Source organism: Heterodontus francisci, chromosome 1 (assembly GCF_036365525.1).
Source record: "Heterodontus francisci isolate sHetFra1 chromosome 1, sHetFra1.hap1, whole genome shotgun sequence".
NCBI lineage: Eukaryota > Metazoa > Chordata > Chondrichthyes > Heterodontiformes > Heterodontidae > Heterodontus > Heterodontus francisci.
This window is the reverse complement of record NC_090371.1, coordinates 113273557-113296018: the sequence shown is the minus strand read 5'-3', so window position 1 is coordinate 113296018 and position 22462 is coordinate 113273557. Positions and strand designations below refer to the sequence as shown.

The 22462-nt window shown below is 43.6% G+C and overlaps 1 protein-coding gene and 1 long non-coding RNA gene across 4 annotated transcripts in view; one reads left to right on the top strand and one right to left on the bottom strand.

Annotated features, from left to right (window-relative positions):
* The window catches only part of mtus1b (microtubule associated tumor suppressor 1b), a 230389-nt gene extending 227564 nt beyond the window's left edge, over window positions 1–2825 (bottom strand). Inside the window, exon 1 of one of the 3 annotated variants that reach the window (XM_068034588.1) lies at window positions 2739–2825. The gene's annotated coding sequence lies outside the window, so the exon portion shown is untranslated. Of the gene's footprint in view, window positions 1–1676; window positions 1743–1931; window positions 1951–2738 lie in introns of those variants that run through there. The other 2 variants (XM_068034613.1, XM_068034594.1) reach the window with 2 other exon arrangements.
* The window catches only part of LOC137371777 (uncharacterized), a 45201-nt gene continuing 24170 nt past the window's right edge, over window positions 1432–22462 (top strand). Inside the window, exons 1-2 of the long non-coding RNA XR_010975285.1 lie at window positions 1432–1535; window positions 16943–16983. This is a non-coding gene — a long non-coding RNA (uncharacterized lncRNA). The remainder of the gene's footprint in view (window positions 1536–16942; window positions 16984–22462) is intronic.

Here is a 22462-nt window from a genome sequence, read left to right as displayed (position 1 = left end):
AGCAAATAGTTCTAAATAAATAAACCATGACCCAAACTAATTACATTCAACTGCAATAGAATGAGAAAAAATAGCATTAAGACAGCAATGGTCAGCTGCAATTCGAGGGAAAGCAATATTCTATTAAAAAAAGCAGTAAGGACAGTGAGCATGGCAAAGCTTTCAATCAAGCCACCTAACCCAACTACTCCAGATGTGTTATTCCACTACAATTTTTAAAAAAGTATTATGTGATCTTTTATATTCTCCACTTATTCCCCATATCCTTAAAATATTCTGAATTCTTCAGCCAACTACCAGACTCTCCTTTTGAAAGAATTTGTTGATTCTTTCAAAAGGTGTAGCAAAGAATTCACTGATAGTGCTGGGCAGCAATTGTATTAGCCTTTCATGACCTCAAGATATCCCAAAAGTTTTATTTTTTACACTCAATTTAGTACTTTTTGAAATAACAGAAAATGCTAGAAATACTCAGGTCTTTGACTTTTCACCAGAAACTAAAATACTTTTTATAGTCTGACCATCCTGAAATGTACAAAATACAGCAGCCAAATTTACACAACTCCCACAAACAGAAATGTGATAATGATCACAAAGTTGCTTTGTTGAGTTAAATGTTGGCCAGAACATTGGGGAGATCATCCCTACTCTTTGGAAAAAGGGCCATAGAATCTTTTACATTCATCACTGCAAATTGGCATATAGTTTAACACAATAAAAAGGAGAAATGCTGGAACCACTCAGCAGGTCTGACAGCACGTGAACAAAGAAGCAGAGTTAACGTTTCGGGTCAGTAACCCTTCTTCGGACCCTTCGTCAGTTCCGAAGGGTCACTGACCCGAAACGTTAACTCTGCTTCTCTTTCCACAGATGCTGCCAGACCTGCTGAGTGGTTCCAGCATTTCTTGTTTTTATTTCAGATTTCCAGCATCTGCAGTATTTTGCTTTTATATAATACATTACATCCGAAAAGCAGCACCTCCCAACCAGTGCAATACACACTCAGTACTGCCTTGGCATATCAGCCTGGACATTTAGCTCAAGTCTCTCTCTCGAGAGATAAACCCACAATCTTCAATCTCAGGAGGAGGACAGACTTGTACCAACAAAACCAAAGTTAATAAAGCCGAAGTTCGACTCACAGGCCGACTTACCATTACTACATTATATTAGTATGCCACTACAAGGGATAGATGACCCATTGTATGCAGAAGTTATTCATTGACTAACTCAGTGCTGGTAGGTTCTATTTCTCCTCCCCCTAATTCACATCAAGATTTAAAAACGTCCCCTTTCACCTTCAAGCTATTCCTCCTACTTTCAAACTATAAATGTCTCTACATCTACTATCAATAACTTAAAAGCAGTAAACCAAAAAGTGATTGAAAGCATACCAAGAAAGAACACTGTTTACTCCGCACATCTGAACAATTCTATAAATCGACAACTTGTCAGGTCAAATCAACCCCTCCAAAAAGAAAATTATGCTCTTAGTCTGCACACGGTTTACCTCGGCTGTGGTGGTGGGGGAGAAGGTGAAGTAATAATTTTCAGGTAGCAAATTTTACGCGCGCGAACAAGCAATTTTTAAAAACATGAAACATAACTATTGCAAAATCTACTCTACGATGTAAACATAAATCAGTTAACACAGTAATGAACTGATAAAATCTTACATTATGTGACTATGATGTAGATCGCTTACTTAACAAACCAAATAAAGTTCAGTTGTCGTGTAACAACTGGACCTTAACCTGGAGGAATTTAAGCAGCTGTTAGGAAATCAATCCTTTCTAATACGTAAGCACCTCGTAGAAATGTGATCCAAAGCAATTAACATTTTTTAAACCGATAATTAACCACCAGGCGTTCATTAATCTTTTTCTTCGGAAAGGCGTGCTCCATAATCTATTAATAAAACAAAAACTCACAATTCGGTTCACCTTTTCAAACCGGACTTGGTGTTTCACCTTCGTTAAGCAAAAGCAATCTATAAATACGTATTGTCACTCTTATTGCCAAGTGAAATTTCACTCAGTATCAGCGGATTCATTACATGCTTGTTTAACGAAGTGAAGAATTTGGGAGGAGGCGATAAAGCTGATTAACAGACATTTAAATTGATTGGGCGATTAAACGCAACAGTTTAAAATTAGATCATTCTTAAAATACACTCAATGTATACGGGGTTGGAGAGGACAGAGAGGGGTAAAGTTCACTGAGTAGATGACATTGGAATATTCAAAAGTTTTTTCACTGCGATATTGCACGTGTCTATACAATACACTGATTTCTACTCTAGATACATTTGTTATCAAGGAATTCAATCCAAGGAAATATCATCACCACTTTATAACCGCTTCAGCGTAAAGGCTACTTTGCTGAGAACAGTTGGAAGAGGTTACCCTGGGCCAGTAGCCGCCTGGACAATTGCAGTTAGTAGCAGCAGGGCCAACACCTGGTGATGGTGTTTTAGTTACCGGGGTCCGCAGTGATCTCCGGGAGTTGTAGTACTTCAATCGGTTAATGCGCTCTCTATCTGACAGGGACCGAAACTACATCATCCACAAGGTCTCACGGCACACCACAACTCAACATTACAATTTGAACCTGGGGGTGGGGAACTGCAGTGACAGTGTTGATGCTGGGTGTTTAAATGCCTACTGGGAAATGCAAGAGCAAGATTTCACAAATAATATTTAAAACATATTGGAAAGTGCATTTAAAAATGTACTCACACTAACTCAAACTTTTCATGCTCCAAATCCAGGTAACACGTAAACACACCTCTCTACTTCCTTTCACACCCCCAGTGAAGTCCGACTGAGAGCGCCTGTTAAAGGCTGAGTCGCTTTACCCGCGGTCTGATAAATGCTGCAGCCTGTGTCTGCCCCAACACCTTGTTATTTCCGTGGCTACTTTTTTTTATATAGCTTCACTCTAGTGGCTACCTTGAGTTATCCAACGCGATAATTCTGCCTTGCTCATGGTACTAAAGTGGTCAGACAATGCAATAAAAAAACAAAAAATTATTGGGCAAAATCTAAACTTTTCTGAATGGTAAATTTAGCAACAACGTTTTGTTCAGATGACTGCGTATTTGTTGACAATATTTCAGAAACCTTCTGAGGTCAGACTTAATACAATCAGAATAAGTGACAATCATTTATTTTGCTGTATGTCACTCTTAAAAATAAATGCAGTTCCATATGGTTTGCAAACCCTTGATGATAAAGGCCACCGACATTCCCCGTTGCTGGCAGGTGTGTTATCACATGAAAGACAAACATAGTTACAAGTATTGCGATAAAAGTTAAGGAAGTAAGCAAGACACTAACTCAAACACAACGCTCCGCGCCTTTATATCAGTTCAGTGGTCACAGCTTTGAATTGCATTCTCGCACGTTTTCTTCTCTTTACAATTGTAATTCAACATTTTCATAAAGCTCGTCTCAAAATAAAATCATATAAACAAACACCTATTTCAAAGACAACTATGCCTGTGCCCAAAACTACATTTACCATGTTCTCTCAGGTCTAACCCCAACATGGTCATCAAACCTGCAGACAAGGGTGGTGCTGTTGTTGTATGGCGTACTGACCTCTACCTTGCAGAAGCTCAACGCCAACTCACGGACACTTCTTCCCACCTCCCTCTGGACCATGACCCCACCACCGAACATCAAGCCACCGTCCAAAGGACTGTCACTGACCTTATCTCCTCTGGAGATCTTCCCTCTACAGCTTCCAACCTCATAGTCCCACAACCCCGGACAGCCAGCTTCTACCTCCGTCCCAAAATCCACAAACGGGACTGTCCCGGCAGACCCATTGTGTCAGCCTGCTCCTGCCCCACTGAACTTATTTCTTCCTATCTAGACTCTATCTTTTCTCCGCTGGTCCAGTCTCTTACCACCTACATCCGTGACTGTTCTGACGCCCTACGTCATTTTGACAATTTCCAGTTTCCTGGTCCCAACCGACTCCTCTTCACTATGGACATCCAATCGCTCTACACCTCCATCCCCCACCAGGATGGTTTGAGGGCTCTCCGCTTCTTCCTGGAACAGAGGCCAAACCAGTCCCCATCCACCACCACCCTCCTCCGCCTGGCTGAACTTGTTCTCACATTGAATAACTTCTCCTTCAACTCCATGCACTTCCTTCAAGTAAAAGCTGTTGCTATGGGTACCCGCATGGGTCCTAGTTATGCCTGTCTTTTTGTGGGATATGTCGAGCATTCTTTGTTCCAGTCCTACTCAGGCCCCCTCCCCAACTCTTTTTCCGGTACATTGATGACTGTATTGGTGCCGTTTCCTGCTCCCGCCCCGAACTGGAAAACTTTATCAACTTTGCTTCCAATTTCCACCCTTCTCTCACCTTTACATGGTCCATCTCTGACACTTCCCTTCCCTTCCTCGACTTCTCTGTCTCCATCTCTGGGGATAGGTTGTCTACTAATATCCATTATAAGCCCACCAACTCCCACAGCTACCTCGACTATACTTCTTCACACCCTACCTCCTGTAAGGACTCTATTCCATTCTCCCAGTTTCTCCGTCTCCGACGCATCTGCTCTGATGATGCTACCTTCCATGACGGTGCTTCTGATATGACCTCCTTTTTCCTCAACCGAGGATTTCCCCCCACTGTGGTTGACAGGGCCCTCAACCGTGTCTGGCCCATTCCCTGCACCTCTACCCTCACCCCTTCCCCTCCCTCCCAGAACCGTGACAGGGTTCCCCTTGTCCTCACTTTTCATCCCACCAGCCTCCATATCCAAAGGATCATCCTCCGCCATTTCCGCCACCTCCAGTGTGATGCCACTACCAGTCGCATCTTCCCCTCCCTTCCCCTGTCAGCATTCCGAAGGGATCGTTCCCTCCGCGACACCCTGGTCCACTCCTCCATTACCCCCACCACCTCGTCCCCGTCCCATGGCACCTTCCCCTGCAATCGCAGGAGGTGTAATACCTGCCCATTTACCTCCTCTCTCCTCACTATCCCAGGCCCCAAACACTCCTTTCAGGTGAAGCAGCGATTTACTTGTACTTCTTTCAATGTAGTATACTGTATTCGCTGCTCACAGTGTGGTCTCCTCTACATTGGGGAGACCAAGCGCAGACTGGGTGACCGCTTTGTGGAACATCTCCGCTCAGTCCGCAAGCAGGACCCTGAGCTTCCGGTTGCTTGCCATTTCAACACTCCCCCCTGCTCTCATGCTCACATCTCTGTCCTGGGATTGCAGCAGTGTTCCAGTGAACATCAACGCAAGCTCGAGGAACAGCATCTCATCTGATTAGGCACACTACAACCTGCCGGACTGAACATTGAGTTCAATAATTTCAGAGCATGACAGCCCCCCATTTTACTTTCATTTTTAGTTATTTTTTTCTTCCTTTTTTTTTTACATTCTTTTTTTACATTTTTTACAATCTTTTTTTTTGCATTTATTTCATTTCATCTTAGTTTGTTCAGTTTGCTTACCCACTGTTTTTTTTCAGGTTTGCACTTGCTGCTGTTCAATATTCAGTGTATTTACACCTAATCTGTACTAATGCTTTGTCTTTCAACACACCATTAACATATGGTTTGCCTTTGCTCCGTGACCTTTTGGTCAGCTATGTGGCCTGGTCCAATCTAGACCTCCTTTGTTATCTCTTGCCCCACCCCCACCTCACTTGCTTATAACCTGTGACTTTTCTAATATTTGTCAGTTCCGATGAAGGGTCACTGACCCGAAACGTTAACTCTGCTTCTCTTTCCACAGATGCTGCCAGACCTGCTGAGTGGTTCCAGCATTTCTTGTTTTTATTTACCATGCACTGTCGTATATTAATTAAACAGTTCCTTCTTCCTCATGATTGTTTCTGGAGCTTTAAGCTTCAGGAATTTTCTCCGCTAATTATCGCTCAGTTTCATTCAAACACCATGAAGATCAAAAGAAAAACTGTGAAGCTGGAAATACACAGCAGGTCAGGCGGCGATTGTGGAAAGAGAAGTAGATTTAACATTTCAGGTCAGTGACCTATCATCAGAACTGGCACTTTCTGTGGCTGTTTCTCACAGGTAGGTAGGCCAGGATCTGGAATATGGGCTGAATTTTCCTGGCCCTTTGGAAGGGGTGGCATAATGGCAGGGGAAGGCGTCAGGAGGGAAGCTCGTGTCTTCCCGCCTCCATGCCATATTGTCAGCAGCAGAAAATGGTGGCTCGGACGTCCACCGGATGGCCAATTTGAGCCACTTAAATGGCCAGCTAAGTGTCAAATTCCAACTCTGTGGGCATTTGGCCCGCGTTGTGAGGGCCCACTGCTGCATGGGGAGATTACCCAATGAAACCTGGCAGCCTCCCAGCTGTCTTCGAGGGGTGGGGAGGACCTTTTTTAGGGGCACTCCATGGCCCACTGAGGGGCCCACTGGTGGCAATAGCTGCCCTTGTGGCAACAGTGCTGCTTGTGCTCTGCAACCATCCCATATCCCCCGTCACCGGGACCTGGCTGCTGGGGCCACAGCTTCTCTCAACCTGCCTCAACTCTCTTTGAGGGCACTCCACTGTTGAGGCGCCCTCTCCCTGGATCTGTGGCCTCAGCAATGGCCACTGCTAGCAGTGGTGCTGCTGAGCTGCCAGCCCTCTGATTGAGCCAGCAGCTCTTGGGGCAGGCCACTGTCCTTAATTAGATGGCGGCCCTGGCGGCGGCCTCTTAATTGGCCGCCACTGACAATATACTGCCCATTGAAGCAGGGTCACCTCCTGCCTTCAGCCCCAGTGGTGGGACTTACCGGTACGTGCCAGAATTCAGCCCATGGTTTCTGATGTTTACTATCCTGCTACAGGGGTTCATCCATTACTGTGAATACATCACATTTACTGAGTAATATTTCATACAACTGACTAAATGTTAAAAATAGTATACACACTTTCTGGATACTGAAGATATCTCACCACTTTTGAGATGTGACAGATTTGAGGCCAAATTTTCATTTTGAATGCCTTTGAAGGATGTGACGTCATGGTTAGAGTGCCTGAAAATCCACAGGATGTGATTCTGATAGTTACAGTATGATGCTGCTGCCACCGCCCCACCCTCACCACCACCCTACTGGTGCACCTTTACACTGGCCCTGCTGGTTTATGCTGGATGAGTGGGAGGCCACCTCATTAACATTGGGCCAGCTTGCACCTAAGTCACTAATGGCACATCTCCAAGACCTGTCTCAGACAGAAGAAAATCCAACATCAGCTGCCCATCAGAAACCCGCCCTCACACCCAGAAACCCCACAAAGTTTCCCCTTAGTCCCTTGTATAAAGGGGCTGATAGAGAATTTAAAAAAACTTACCTTATTGTTCGGGTCGAGTCTACCTCCCTAGTGGGGCCCACTTGCACCCCTCTTGGATGGAAATGCAGGAAGTCACAGCATAGGGTGTCACTATCCCGAGAGCTGCCCTGGCTGAAGTACCTTTGCATGATTGACTTTATAGGAAACAGGCGGAAGTTCTGCTCTTTACCATGCTGCAGCGACCCAGTAGAACTCGCATGGAAATTGAGACCAAGTTACAGAGTTAAGTGACACGAGGCGAGTTCTAATAAAATATCCTTACCTGAAACAGTATCTTGCCATTCTTTGTCAGATTCGTGAACAGCTATGTTTTCCAAGTTGCTTTGTTTTTATTTCATATGATACCTTGTTTTCCATCCAACAAGCTCTTTAAGGCTCTCTGATTGTCTGTACAATCTCATACAACCTTTCAAATCTGACACTATAAGCTATGAACATGTAGCCATTAATACAGGGCAATTAGGGATGGGCAATAAATGCTGACATAGCCAGCGAAGCCCACATCCCATAAACGAATAAAAAAAAATTCTGGAATATCAGGTGACCTCCAAAGACTAACAAGCATGCAAGCGGAGGGTTATGACAAGAAGACCATCTTCAAGTACTATTCCCCTGCCTTGTTGTCATTAATTGCAGGCAACATTAATTTTCTTCTATCATTTTCTGCAGGGATTTTTTTAATGGTTTATTGTCTAGGACGGTGATGTTCTGGTCACTGATCCAAGCAAGATATTGTGCACTTGGTATCTTGAAAGAAAATATGTTAATTACTGGTTTATAATCTTAACATTGTTTGAACTAAGATATTGCAATATGTTGCCAGTCTTTATTTTAATAACATATATATTATTTTTAATCCCCAATAGTGGTATAATTATGTCGTTTTTGAACAAACTTGGTAGCTATTTTAAAAAAGTTAAATAAATACTTCATCCCGAGAATATTTGTTGCATTAACAAATACAGTGTTACGACCAGGTGAGAAAGGTGTTGAGGGGTCTGTTACTGTTTTCATCTGGTCTTATTGTAATAGGTTTTTATCTTAAACACACTATGTTTTGAGCTCCCCCCTTGTGAAAACTTGTTCAAAATTTTCCAATTATAAGGCAAATAAATGAGCATAAACAGGCTTTATTCAGTTTAAAAAAGAAAAATGAAATTTATTAAACTTACTTAAACTCTAATATGGTTTACGCCTATGGATATATGGCACGCCCACGTGCTAGCGTGCACACGCGATATACACATGCAAATAGGGACAGAAAAGAGAAGGGGAAAATATAGTAGAGAGGGGTTTGAGGCAATTTCAGAAGAGTTTCTTGTTTACTGTGCTTCAAGCTCACTTGATTGCAGGTAGTCTTGCTTTTCGTTGGGGCTCAGTATTCTTAAACCTTGATCGTGTAGGACACTTTTTTCTCTGAGGTTCACATGTTTTCACAAAATTCAGTTCCCTGAGAGATGAGCAGGCAGGAGAGAGGCCTTCTGAAACCAGGAGCCAGGAGCTTTCTGTGTTCAAATCCTTCGTTGGAAGTTCAAATCTCAATAGCCAGCTAGTCATGTGACTAAAACTAGTCTGATCACTTCTTCTGTGTTTGTGGATTCTGTTACCTTAGCAGTCAGCCTGGAATGCTAGCTCCCCCCACCTTCAATGTCTGGTAATCAAAAGTCCATTGTTGGTTGAATGGGTCAGGGCGTGGTCCTTTGTCCCTTGTTCCAACTCTGCTCGTTACTATGCAAATGTATTTCCAGTCAGGGGCTTGCATTTTTAAGTTTTAATGTTCATGTGGTGAAATCATGTGTGCCTCAGTCTTGGCAGGTGGTGGTTTGCCTGACAACAGTGTATTGTGGTTTGCTTTAATGACAGTTATAATATTACAATAACACAGTTATATATGCAGTAGCAGACGAGGAAAAGTACCTCTGTTACATAGAAAAGAAGGAAGCCTATCTATCATTTACTGAGAACAAATAATTTGTATATGAGGCAGTCTGAACAAATTCGCCTGGTAGACATTGAAGTTTACAAATTGTTACTATCAGCTGCTATATTAAAATTAGTTGGAAACATGACAAGACAAACATTTAGTATGTTTTCATGGCATTTGTCTGACCTCTATTTTCAGTTAGGCACTAACCCATTTATTTGAAATATGCTAATACCTCTGCTCACAGATCAGAAAAAAAGGTAGAATATTATAGATGGAAGCAGTGTCTTACATTTTTCCAATGTAGTCCTGCATAGAGGTGAACAGTGAGGAGCTCCCGAGGGAGCTGACTGCCTAGGAGCTACCTAAGTTGTGCAAGATCAACAATAACAGACACTACCTCTTGAGCTTTGTGCCCTGAATGAACTCTACATCACCAACACCTTCCTCCAGGGCAAATATCACCGACAGGTATCATGGCATCACCCAAGTTTTGAACATTGGCACCAACTAGACCTAATCATTACACAGAGGTGCGATCTGCCCTGTGTTCTTCACACCCGCACCTACCAGAGTGCAATTGCAACACCGACCACTTTTTTATCAGCATCAGAGTGAAGTTGCACCCCGATAGTTCCACAGCTCCAAATGTGATGGTGCGTCACATATCAACATCCCTTGCACAAGCAATGATACCAAATACCAGCACATTGCGCTGTCGCTAGAACGCTAGCGAACCCACCAAAGACTTAACGGGAAGCACCAAAGCCGGCATTGATGAAGCTTGGAGTGACTAAGCTCAATCATCTATGAAGCAGCAGAAGCATCATTTGGTAAAGGCAGAACCCACAACAAGGGCTGGTTTGAGACCTACTCAGCTGAAATGACATCTGTCATTGATGCAGAAAACAAAGGCAACATGATGCACAACATAAACCCAACAGCTAAGACACTGCACAACCTGAAAGTAGCCAAGACAGCTGTGCAAAGGAGAGGGAGATAGGGTAAAAACAAACACTGGATCAGCTAATGTCAAGCAATCTAAACTACATGTGACAAAGGAAATCTACAAGCTATGTACAAATTGATCAAGAGGGCACTTGGTCCTGCCAACACCAAATTTGCTCCCCTGAAGTCAGCACTTGGTAAGGTACTCACCGACAGAATTAAACAGATGTCCTGTTGGGCTGAACACTACTGTGAGTTGTACTCCTGTGAGTCGGACATCTCCCAGTCTGCGCTTGATGCTCTTCTGCAACTTCCTGTCATGGATGAGTTAGATGAAGAACCCTCATCACTGGAGATCGAGAAGGCAATAGACCACCAAGGGAACAGAAGGGCACCCTGCAAGGTCAGATTCATAACCGAACTGCACAAGCTGGGAAAGTCCCATTCAATGCCACACCTCTATGATCTTCTCATTCTCTGCTGGAAAATAGGCACTGTTTCACAGGAGGTGTGTGACACCAAAATCATCAAAATCATCACACTATCATAAGACAAGAATTTCACATGAGCAAGTTAAGTATTCATCCACTAATATCACCAATAGTAATTTCTAAGCTTGTGGCTGAGATTTTAACATTCAGGTTCAAGGTCTTTCTAGTTGAGAATAGCATATTGTCAATGAAATGCAGGGCACAAAAAAATAAAGTGTGGAAAATTTCAGTTGTCAGGTAAAAACATAAGAAAGTATGAAAGATGCAAAATCTTTTCAGCTCATCAGGCATTGCCCCTAGAACCCATGTTCAATTTGATCATGGACATATTAAACCCATTCAGCCAAATGAAGGGAAACTTCAGGAGTTCAGCACTTAGCTGACACCACACTTCATCGGGAAAGAATTCTTATTGAAGACCATCAGAAGGCTTGGTTAAATATGTTGAAAGGATAAGGCTTAATTATTAAACTTCTAACAGGAAAAGCAGACCGGACATATTTAGGATGAGGAAAAATAAGGCTTGGGCATAACATTAGGTAATTAAACCTTGATTTTGATTTATGGACCCTTGATCCCAAACAGGTTTAAAGATTGTAGTGTAGCAGGTAATCTTTAAAAAGCAGTATTCGTGAGCAGGGAGTTTAAAAGGTTCAGAGTTCAGCAGCCTTGTCTTCATAGTAATGATCCTATACATTGGTGAAACTGGGATGTTTTACTCCATTAAAGATGCAGTATAAATGCAAGCTTTTTTGTAGTCTATTTCTGCTTAAAACTATTCACTATATTTTGAAATCTGCACATTTCTCGGGAAATCTGCACATTTCACCTGTTATGACCAGGTGAGGAAGGGGTCTCAGGCTCCCCTCTTGCCCCTTTCCTGGTTTGGCTGTAACAGGGTTTACCTTTTAAAACACAGTGATTTTTAGCTGACCACCTCAGTGAGCCCTTGCTCACTGCACTCTAATTGTAATTGCAAATGAACTAATCAGACAGGTTTTCTTTGGTTTAAACAAGTAAGATTTATGTTTATTAGCCTTATCACTCTAACTCAGTTAAAAGTACTAAAATACGTGACACAACCATGCTCGCATGCATATGAGAGAGACACACACAAATAGATAGAGGGGAAGAAAGAGTTGGGGGGGGTTGAAGTAGAGTTGGCAATAAATGGAATACAGGTACTGCCTTTTGTGTCTTTAATGATTCGAGTTAAGGTCTGGGGATCCTCGCTGGGGCCACGTGCACAATCCCAGACTTGTTTCTCTAGTTCCAGAAGGCCGAAGGGAGATTTCAATTGTCTTCTTGGTGGTCACCTGTAAAATTCTGAAGTCTTGAGGCTTAAGCTGCCACCCTGGTTTCCCTGGGACTTTGCTAGAGAGAGAGAGAAGAGAGAGAGAGAGACTTCTGTCAGTCCAGTTGCAGTCTTTTTCCTTTAGTTCAAATTGCAGTCTGATTCCTTTCTGTGAAGCACAATTCAAAAAAGCTCCAGTCTTACCAGCAGGTAGGTCATGTGTTTTGAAACAGCAGCTTCTGGGAAGGTTGTTGATTTCAAAGCTGTCCAGACACACTTGGTGGGGTGGAGGTGGGAGGGAGGGTGGAGTTTTGGCTCTTACACAGTCAAAGGATGTTGATCATCACTATTGTCCAGACCAATCTTGGTAATTGAATCAGGAGCACCCCCATTGTTTCTCCATTCATATCTCTCGGAATGCAAATGTGCAATCATGTTTTCAGCCGCTCAGCTCTGCTGTTTTTTAAAACAAATTTGTTGCAATATTCAGTAAAAAAAGTTTCAAGCAGTGTCTCATATGACAAAATTAATAGGTTCCCATTTGGCAGGTGTGATTTCCGTCACAATACCAAATAAATTCATTGCCTTGAACAGTTTGAATACATGCCATACCTAGAAATTTGAGCATGCTGTTTTGAAATGCAAGCACCTGGTTTTCAGATGGCAATTCGAGCTTCTAGAATAATAGAATCATAGAAAGTTTAAGGCACAGAAAGAGCCCACTTGGCCCATCATGCCTGTGCTGGCCGAAAAATTATCCACCTATTCTAATCCCACCTTCAAGCATTTGGTCCATAGCCCTGCAGCTTACGGCACTTGAGGTGCATATCCAAACTCTTTTTGAATGAGTTGAGGGTCTCTGCCTCAACTACCCTTTCAGGCAGTGAGTTCCAGACCATCACCACTCTCTGGGTGAGAAAGGTTTCCCCATCTCCCCTCTAATTTTTCTACCAATCACTTTAAATCTATGCCCTCTCATCACTGACCTCTCTGCTAAGGTAAATAGACCCTTCAACTCCACTCTATCCAGGCCCCTCAAATTTTTGGACATTTCAATCTGATCTCCCCTCAGTCTTCTCTGTTCCAAGGAGAATAAAGCCAGCCTATCCAATCTTTCCTCATAGCTGTATTTTTCCAGTCCTGGCAACATCCTTGTAAATCTCCTCTGTACCCTCTCTCATGCAATTACATCCTTTCTGTAATGAGGTGACCAGAACTGCACACAGTACTCAAGTTGTGGCCAAACTAATAAGTTATACAGTTCCAGCATAACCTCCCTGCTCTTGTATTCTATACCTCAACTAATAAAGGAAAGGATTCCAGATGCCTTCTTAACCACCTTATCGACCTGTCCTGCTACCTTCAGGGATCTGTGGACATTCATTCCAAGGTCCCTTACCTCCTCTACATTTCTCAGTATTTTCCTATTAATCATGTATTCCTTTGCCTTGTTTGACCTCCCCAAATGCATCACCTCACACTTCTCCAAGTTGAATTCCATTTGCCACTTTTCTGCACATCTGACCAGACCATCAATATCTTCCTGCAGCCTACAGGTATCCTGCTCGCTATCTACCACACAGCCAATCTTTGTGTTGTCCGCAAAATTCTTGATCATGCCCCCTATATTTACGTCCAAATGGTTTATATACACCACCAAAAACAAGGGACCCAGTACTGAGCCCTGCGGAACGCCACTGGAAACAGCCCTCCAGTCGCTAAAACAGCCATCAACAATTACTCTTTTTTCCCTGCCACTGAGGCAATTTTGTATCCACCTTGCTGCATTTCCCTGAATCCCATGGGCTTTTATTTTTTTAACCAGTCTGCCATGTGGGACCTTGTCAAAAGCCTTGCAAAAATCCATGTAGACCACATCAACTGCACTACCCTAATTTTTCTTCCTTGTTACTACTTCAAAAAATTCGATCAAGTTGGTCAAACAAGATCTTCCCTTAACAAATCCATGATAACTATCCTTGATTAACCCATGTCTTTCTAAGTGACAGTTTATCTTGTCTCTCAGAATAGATTCCAATAATTTGCCCACTACTGTGGATAGACTGACTGGCCTGTAATTATTCGATCTATCCTTTGCTCCCTTTTTAAACAGAGGTACAACATTAACAATTCTCCAATCCTCCGGCACCACACCTGTATTTAGTGAGGATGGGAAAATGATGGTCAGACCCTCTGCTATTTCCTCTCCTGCTTCTTTTAACAGCCTGGGATACATTTCATCTGGCCCTGGTGATTTATCAACTTTCAAGGAGGCTAATCCCATTAATACTCCCTCTCTTCCTATGTTTATCACATCCAATACATCACACTCTTCCTCCTTAACTACAATATCTGCATTGTCCCCCTCTTTTGTGAAGACAGACGCAAACTATTCATTAAGAAACATAGCAATATCTTCCGCTCCTACACATAGGTTACCTTTTTGGTCTTTTATGGGCCCTACTCTCTCCTTAGTTATCCTCTTACTCTTAATGTATTGCTAAAACATCTTTGGGTTCACTTTGATTTTGCTTGCCAATATTCTTTCATGCCCTCTCTTTGCTTTCCTAATTTTCTTTTTGATTTCACCTCTCCACTTTCTATACTCCTCGCGGCTTTCTGTAGTATTGAGTTCTCTGTGTCGGACATAAGCTTTCCTTTACTGCCTTATCTTACCCTCTAGGCTCTTTGACATCCATGGCGCTCTAGATTTGGCCGCCTCACCCTTTTTCTTTGTGGGAACATGTTTACCCTGAATCCCTTGAATCTCCCCTTTGAATGCCTCCCACTGCTGTGACACTGATTTACCTTACAGTAGCTGTTTCCAATCCACTTTCGCTAAATCACTCCTCAGTTTAGTAAAATTGGCCTTGCCCCAGTTGAGAACTCTAACTCCTGTTCTATCTCTATCCTTTTCCATAATTATGTTAAAACTGACTGAATTATGACCACTACCACCAAAATGCTCTCCCACTGCCACTTCCCCATCTTCATTTCCTAAAACGAAGTCTTAAACTGTGCTCTCTCTTGTTGGATTGCTACATACTGGGCAAAAAAGTTCTCCTGAATGCACCTCAAGAATTCTGTTTCCTCAATTCCTTTCATACTAAAACTATCCCAGTTAATATTAGGGGATTTAAAATCCCCTACTATTACTGCCCTATTGTTCTTGTTCTTCTCAGAGATTTGCCTACATATCTGCTCTTCTATCTCCCTCTGACTGTTTGGGGGTCTATAGTACACTCCCAACAGTGTGATTGCCCCTTTTTTGTTCCTTAGCTCAATCTATATGACCTCATTTGACAAACCTTCCTACATATCATCCCTCCTCACAGCTGTAATTGTTTCATTGACCAAAATTACCACTCCCCTCCTTTCTTATCCCCCTCCCTATCATGTCTGAAAACCCTGTAATCAGGAACGTTGAGCTGCCATCCCTGTCCCTCCTTAAGCCATGTTTCTGTAGTAACTATGATATCATACTGCCACGTGTCTATCTGTGCCCTCAGCTCATCTGCTTTATTTGCTATACTCCTTGCATTGAAATAGATGCCCTTGAGCACTGCCAAACTCTTTTTTTTATTTTCTAACCCTCGTTTCCTCTGTCTTCCAGACTCTCCATTAATTTTCCACCTTCCATTTTAATTTCTAATTTTGTTCCAACTGAGTCTACCCTCAGGTCCCCACCCCCCCTTCCAAACTAGTTTAAACCCTCCCCAACAGCACTAGCAAAACGTCCCGCAAGGAACTCAGTCCCGGCTCTGTTCAGGTGCAACCCGTCCAGCCTGTACAGGCTCCATCTCCCCCAGAGCCAGTCCCAATGACCCAGGAATCTGAAGCCATCCTCCCTGTACCATCTTTCCAGCCATGCATTTATCTGTCTTATCCTTCTATTTCTATACTCAATTGCGCATGACACTGGGAGTAATCTGGAGATTACTACCTTTGAGGTCCTGCTTGCCAATTCCTTACCTAGCTCCCTAAATTCTGACTGCAAGACCACATCCCTCTTTCTACCTATGTCGTTGGTTCCGATGTGGATCACAACGGCTGGCTGTTCACCCTCCCCCTTCAGGATGTTCTGCAGCCATTCAGTGACATCCTTGACCCTGACACCAGGGAGGCAACACACCATCCTTGATTCATGTCTGTGGCCACAGAAACACCTGTCTGTTCCCCTGACAATTGAATCACCCATCACTATGGCTCTTCCAGTCTTCCCTACCCACTGTGCAGTTGAGCCACCCGTGGTGCCATGGATTTGGCTCTGGCTGCACTCCCCAGGTGAAGCATCATTTCCCTCAGTATTCAGAACTGAATACCTGTTGGAGAGTGAGATGCACTCAGGGGTATCCTGCACTACCTGTCTGATTTTTTTTTTGACTTTCTGATGGTCACCCATTCCCTCTCTCCCTGCATACTCTTAAGCTGTGGTGTGACCACATCTATAAACGTGTTATCCATGTAGCTCTCATCCTCATGAATGCACCGCAGTGTCGCCAGCTGCCACTCAAGTTCCAAAACCCGGAGCTTAAGCTGCTTCTATCGACAACACCTCCCACACAAACATTCTTCTGGATGCGGGGAGCATCCTGGAGCTCCCACATTGCACAGGCAGTGCACTCTCAAGGTTGAAGCAACCCTGCAATTCCTTTATTTATTAGTTGACCCCTGGCTACTGCTAAAAAAAGCCTTACCAATACTACAACAGCTTAGAATTATTAATAAAACTTTACCAGTACTGTTAAATCCTACTACAAATCAATACAGTTCACTAGTTAAAATAAACTTTACTCAAAAAAAAGCAGCTACTCACTTGTTCCTTATTATTAAGCTAACAGTAGTGTACTAACTCAGCTATTTAGAGTTATTCCCTAACAGCATTTATTCGCCAACCAATCACCTTGCAGATTTCCTGTGACGTCACTTTTCACTTTGTTTTCAAGCTCTGGCGTGCCTGGACCTCCCTCCACTGTTCTCCTGGAAGGTAAGTGCTCTAAGCCATGATCTTCGGGCTCTATTTATCTGCTCCCCATTCCATGTTCTTCCTGTAGGTCCGCTCCTCTCCACTGCTCTCCCAGAATGTAAGTGCCTTCTGTTCTACCTCTGACAATTTTTAATGGAAATCTTAATTAAAGTACTGGTATGATGGATAGTTTATTTCACAAAAATACTCAAAGTTATAGCTTTCAATTTTTCATGAACTTGCATTGGACTACAATGCCCGAATTTTATGGTGGGTGGTTGGGGGCGGTGGGGGGTGGGTGCGGGGGGAATCTGTCCACCAGCCGAAAAGTCGGTGGCGAGGCCCTCTCTGCGGGCCTGGGAATCCAGACCAGATTTTACGCTCCCCAGGCCCTTAATTGGTCTTGGGCAGAACTTGCACCTCACTGAGGTAGGAAGTCCCATCTAATGGAGCTGCTGGCCAATCAGCTGCAGGAAGAAGATGACGGACGACCCTGGAAAAAAGGTAAGTTTTGGGGCTTTGCCAGGGCCAACACGGACGGGCGTGTTGCGCATTGGGTGCGGTTTGGGCTTTGGGGGAAGCCCTCTGTGGGGCACAGCGGCGCCCGATCAGGAGGGCCCCCTCCCAGCCCACCAGAACACTGCCTAGTTTTATCAGGCTTTTTTTCTGAGGCCTCAGCCGCCTGACAGCCAAAGGTAAAATATCTGTGGCGGCAGTCAGAGGCCCTTAAGAAGCAGATAATTGGCCACTTAAGGACCTTGATTTGCCTGGGGTAGGTGGGCCCTTTCTTGCCACCACCACCCTGTGTAAATTGACAACGGAGGCGGGAGCGGGTCGAGAAGGGGTTCCCCAGCCTCTCACTCCATTTTACCCCCACCCCCGCCACCAGCCCGCTTTTTTGGCGGGTGGGGGGGTGGGGGGGGGGGCGGTAAAATTCAGGCCCATAAAACCATTCTCAGTTTACTTTTCATTGTTGCTGAAGTTTTTTACCAAAAGGATAAAGTTAGGTTTACTTATAACAATCAATGTAAATTATTTTCACGAAATAGTTACTCCTTAAGTTGAATATCCTTATAGCTAAGCCCTGATTATCCAAATTTTCAAAAATGGGATTATATTGGCCCATGGTTTTGAACTTTGTGATAGCACAGGTAAAGCTTCCCTAAAGAACTTGATGCACAGCACAGTTAGTTGGGGTGCACAAAATCCAATGTCACCCTTTGGATATTCCTATTAGAAATATTGTGAGCAAATAATGACCTTTTATACACATTCTTAGCCTCAGCATCCTCAGAAAATACCATTCCTAATTGTTATCTGCAGTTTGTTGGACAGTAGATGATACAAGTCTGTGACAAGCTATCTTGTGAAGCAGAGGCTGTGAAGGCGGGTCTCTTCTGATATATCAAATTATGTGTGGAGGAGTCTATAAATGCAGATCCTGAGGTGGTGATGGGTTTGTTCAAAATCATGTCAGGTAGCTTTGTATCTGCATTTATTGGCCTCCTTGAAAATTCCTCTTCATCTCAATAATGTGATAGATTGGAATCCCCAAAGGAATTCCCATCCTCACTACGTTGTAATGCACAACATCAAAGCTAGCAGCAACCAAAAATAATAAAGCAAAAGTCTTGACAAGGAAAAAAATAAAAATGTAACAATGGATGACTACTGAGCAAAGCCAACTTACATGTGCAGCAAAATGAAGCAAGATGTGTATATTGGCAAAAAACACTCAAAGAATTGCCAGTGGCTGGAAATTTTTGTCTCTCCTAAGAGGCCAACTTGACGAAGTCAGCACCTTGCACTGCCCTGCATTCAATTTTTCTGGTGAAATTTGCATGGTGGGTAGAGTCTTGTCCAAATTCAGCAAGGGATCATTCATTAATCAGTAGATGTTACTGTTAAAATGAGGCTGCACATCTCTAAAATGCCCCCTCCGTTCTGCCTGTTACCTAGTTTCTGCTGATTCTCTCCACAGCACTATTGTTGTCTTTGTGAGATCAGCACAATCTTTCTTCCCAATTAAGTTATTTCTCATTCAATGCTACTGTCTTTTTTCCAAAGGCTATTGCTAACCTCTGATGTAAAAAAAAGTGTCAAAAACTTATTCAGACATAATTCTTGAGCTTTCTATGTGGTCAATAACTATGAAACCTGGGGTGGAATCTTCACTCTGGACCTTTGCTGTTTTTGTTTCAGATGCCTATTAATCACATTTTTGCTTTTTATCACAACCTAAATTTATATTTGGTGTTAATAGTACAAGAAAGTCCACATTTCCAGACATGCTATTTTCCCCATTTTCCAAGCACAGTCAACGAGAAGCAATATCTTGAGTCTGAGTAACTGGAGGTAGGTGTGCCTGATTCACAAGGGATCAGGGAGTAGGTACAAATACTGACCCACGATTTGCATTTACCTTTTATTGTGCACCAATATCGGTGTTAGAGACAGGAAAGTCGAAGCCACTATTGGCCATATCTGTCATAGAAGATCATGTCTGATCCCAGACTGTGATTATTAGATGACAGAACAGAATTCAAGCCTTCATTCCAAAATGTTTGCAAAATGTCGTGACAGCTGCCAATGGGAAAACTTCATCCAAGTTTTCATAGTATTTGACTGCACAACAGTCTCAAGAATAACATCCAAATAAGTTTCAAAAGCAAGTTGGAGCGACAGAAAAGAAGGGGAAGAAGAAGTCAATGCCTATTGTAAGGCTGGTCAAACTGCTCTACAAACACTCGGAGCCAGTGAGGGAGACAAATGGAAACCTCATGAATAAAGCCTGCATATTTAAATATTTAAATAAGTATTTCCACTTTGAATTTTCAGGTAGGAAACATCAGCTGTATTTCACTCATTTCATTTTTGTGCAACATCCCTAGCAACTTCACCCTGGAAATTAATCTCGTAAACCAGCACTGCCCTGCAGGAATTCAAATGCCTAATTTTCACAAACAGCAGATGGCACTGCTGTCTTAGGATCACAGGGGAATAATTTGATAACCCCTGAAAACAGGCCAAGGGATCATAATATGCAATTAACTCTGCAAGAATTGCTAACAATGCAAGCAGCACACTAACTTTGTGCTGCCTCCTAATATGCATGATTGCTGTGTGCAGCCGGTGCTAAATATGATGCTGGGTGGCTGCACGCCTCAGGAGGGGGCCCAAGTTTGCGTGAGGTGAGCCCCACTTAAAGTTAGCTTGCACTACTAAAAGCCAGCCTGCATCTCTTAAAGGAGAGGTGCATTCTGGCTGAAGTAGGAGCTGGAACTGTTAATGAAGAGAGTCTGAGCAGAAAGAAGAGAGTGAATTGTGTTGCAACAGGGGGTGAGAGCATACTCCAAGTTTCTCTGAGACTGCACTGGAGGCCTTGGGGGAGGAGGTGGAGAGGAAGAGGCAGGTCCTCTATCCACAGGAGGCCAGAAGATTCTACAGACAAACTGTGCAAAGGCAGTGGGACCAAACAGCTGTGGTGGTCAATGGCAGGGGTCTAGCCCCAAGGATCTGGATGAAATGCCGCAAGAAGTCAGTCAATGTATCTTCAAATGCCATATTCCACTAACTACACCACTGGTCTCACATACTGCTTAATGCATCAGACCCCCTTCGCTCACCTGCCAACAGTCTCTACCAATCACAACTCATACCTAACATGCATAGCTTCGCATCACCCTCCCACACTTTGCACAGCCTCACATTTCACAGTTTTTACACATTGCCAGCTATTCAACCATAATAGCCACATCACCCAAACATACTACACAACATTCACTGACACACCTCCCCCTCTCTTGCAGGACAGGATAGCACATAACCAGAGGCAGCAGCACCTAACTGGCAGGGGCCAATGCGGCTGCATGTCCTTATCCCCATGGAGGAGACAGGTGGACTCTAAGAAGAGAGAATAGTATCATGAAGAGGGATTTGAGCTGTGCGAATTGATTTGGATCCTGGATGTTCGTGCCTCTCAGCTGTCCTCTCAGTTACATAGTGTCAGTATCTGAGTGAAGGTGAAATTGAGTAACAGTGTTTCCCCTTTATCACTGTCTTCCTGCTCTTTCACCACTGCTTTGAGCCATAGGAGTGCCCATCGCTGAGGCCACGGCCAGTGTTGGGGCTGAAACCATTGAAATGACACATCCTCATACCTAATCCTCCTTCTCACATCCCACTTTCCCCCTCATCTCACAACCTCTTCTGATTTACAAGGTGCAGATGGTGTAAGAATGCAGCTGTTGCTTTTCCCCACCCGCTCCCCTCACCATAACTCTACCCTTGTGCCTTTCTCCTTTCAGCTACTGAGGAACTGCAATCTGGCCAGACAGTGGTGGAAAAACAAGAGTTGGAAGAGCAGGAACACAGTGATAAAGGAGAAACACTCTTTCTTGATTTTACATGGACAACCACCAGTTCAGATATTGACACTGTGTAATTGAGAGGACAGCTGAGAGGCACTCAGATCCAGGATCCAACGCAAATCACATAGCTAGAGTCCCCATTCATAGCACTATCCTCTCTAATTAGAGTCTACCTTCATTACACTAATCTCCCTCCAATGACGACTCATGTGAGCTTTCTAGCCAGTCCTTCCAATGCCTGATCTGATGGATCTGATGGATGGGGAGGTGGTGGCATGGTGGTAATGCCACTGGATTAATAAACCAGTGACCTAGACTAAATGCTAGGGGCATGGGTTCATATTCCACCACAGCAGATGGTGAAATTTGAATTCAATTAATAAAAAAAAAATCTGGAATTAAAAGCTAGTCTAATGGTGACCGTGAAACTACCATCAATTGTTGTAAAATCTGTTCACAGAAATGGCTTAGCAAGACACTCAGTTGTATCAAACCACTACAAAGCCTAAAAAAAGGAATGAAACTGGACTGACCACCTGGCATCGACCTAGGCATTGGACATGGCAAACCCAGCCCTATCGACCCTGTGCAGTCCTCCTTACTAACATCTGGGGGCTTGTGCCAAAATTAGGAGAGCTGTCCCACAGACTTGTCAAGTAACAGCCTGATATAGTCATACCCACGGAACCATACCTTACAGACAATGGCTCAGAATTCCCCATCCCGGGGTATGTCCTGTCTCAGTGGCAGCACAATGGTATACAGTCGGGAGGTGGCTGCCCTGGAAGTCCTCAACATTGACTCCAGACCCCCTGAGGTCTCATGGCATCAGGCCAAATAAGGGCAAGGAAGCCTCCTGCTGATTATTACCTATTGACACGCCCCACCATCAATGTGAAGACAGGACTTCATCTCCACAAGGACTGTGCAGTGGTCACTCCTACCAATACTGTCATAGATACAGCTGTGACAGGTGGATTGATGAATCCACCAATTGGAAGAACATGGAGAAGCACTGAGGGTAGCAAAGACACAGAATGTACTCTAGGTGGGGGACTTCAATGTCCATCACCAAGAGTGGCTTGGTAGCACAACTACTGGCTGTGTCCTAAAGGACATAGCTGATAAAC